The sequence below is a fragment of the Phyllostomus discolor genome, chromosome 7 (genome assembly GCF_004126475.2).
Source record: "Phyllostomus discolor isolate MPI-MPIP mPhyDis1 chromosome 7, mPhyDis1.pri.v3, whole genome shotgun sequence".
In the NCBI taxonomy this organism is placed as follows: Eukaryota; Metazoa; Chordata; class Mammalia; order Chiroptera; family Phyllostomidae; genus Phyllostomus; species Phyllostomus discolor.
The window spans coordinates 115,337,499-115,338,362 of record NC_040909.2 but is presented as its reverse complement, the minus strand read 5'-3'; the positions used below and the strand labels follow the sequence as shown (position 1 = coordinate 115,338,362).

The window sequence follows — 864 nt, the reverse complement described above, 5'->3', positions numbered from 1 at the left end:
CATATTTGCCAAGGAGAATTAAGCTATAATTCTCTTGCTATAAAGACTTATAAGCTATAAATCTCTTAGGGGAGATATTTTGATAGAGTCATCCTGAGATAGAACTTCTAATATTAAGTGGTTCAGCAAGGACAAAGGAGAAACACGTGGGTATTTATTTAATAAATGTAGGTGACCAAGGACAAAATACTTTAATGGTTTTTAATAAAAGCAATACATGTTTATTGTATGAATTTCCTCAGATATAAGGAAAATCATCTGTGATTATATAACCCAGAAGTAATCAATAGGAGTAAAACATTTATTTCTATTTTATGAAATCCAACTTCAGCATGATCCCAAATAATGTCCACCAAAGAATCACATCCAAAAGAGCCTTTAGGGTGTAACTGAAAACATCTTCAAAATGGTTGTTTACATACTCTCCTGGCAGGAGAGACACCATGATCACGGAGGTGGTTTTCCCAGGGCGAGGCGTATCCATTGCACTCCGGATGTGCTGACTCTTGCCATTTCCCCAAATGTGGGAAACTCGACCACGTAATTTGTGCTAGTGGGGCCCTGTGTACGTGCTCTCCCTTGAAAAAAATAAAAACATAAAATGGTTGTTTACATGAAAGGAATGATACTTAACCACCAGGAAGAGAAAAACAGTGGGCATCTGAGCAGTGCTTTTAGGAAGGAAGGAGGAAAGGAAGAAAGAAAGGGTGGTAACATGACCAGGGAGAAGTAAAGATGAAACAGAAAATTATACAAGGGAGAATGGAAATCACGGGTGTTTACAAAAGCAAAGGGAAGATAAAGAAGAAAGGGAAATAAGTGGCCAGCTCAGAGTAGATCCTTCTATTAGTCAGGATTTTGTAA

At 37.6% G+C, this 864-nt stretch overlaps 1 non-coding gene across 1 annotated transcript; it reads left to right on the top strand.

The window, feature by feature from the left end:
• Positions 1–418: 418 nt before the first annotated feature.
• Positions 419–582, top strand: LOC114514913. Its single transcript, XR_003686141.1, has one exon. It is a non-coding gene; the product is annotated as a U1 spliceosomal RNA (small nuclear RNA).
• The last annotated feature ends 282 nt before the right edge of the window (positions 583–864 follow it).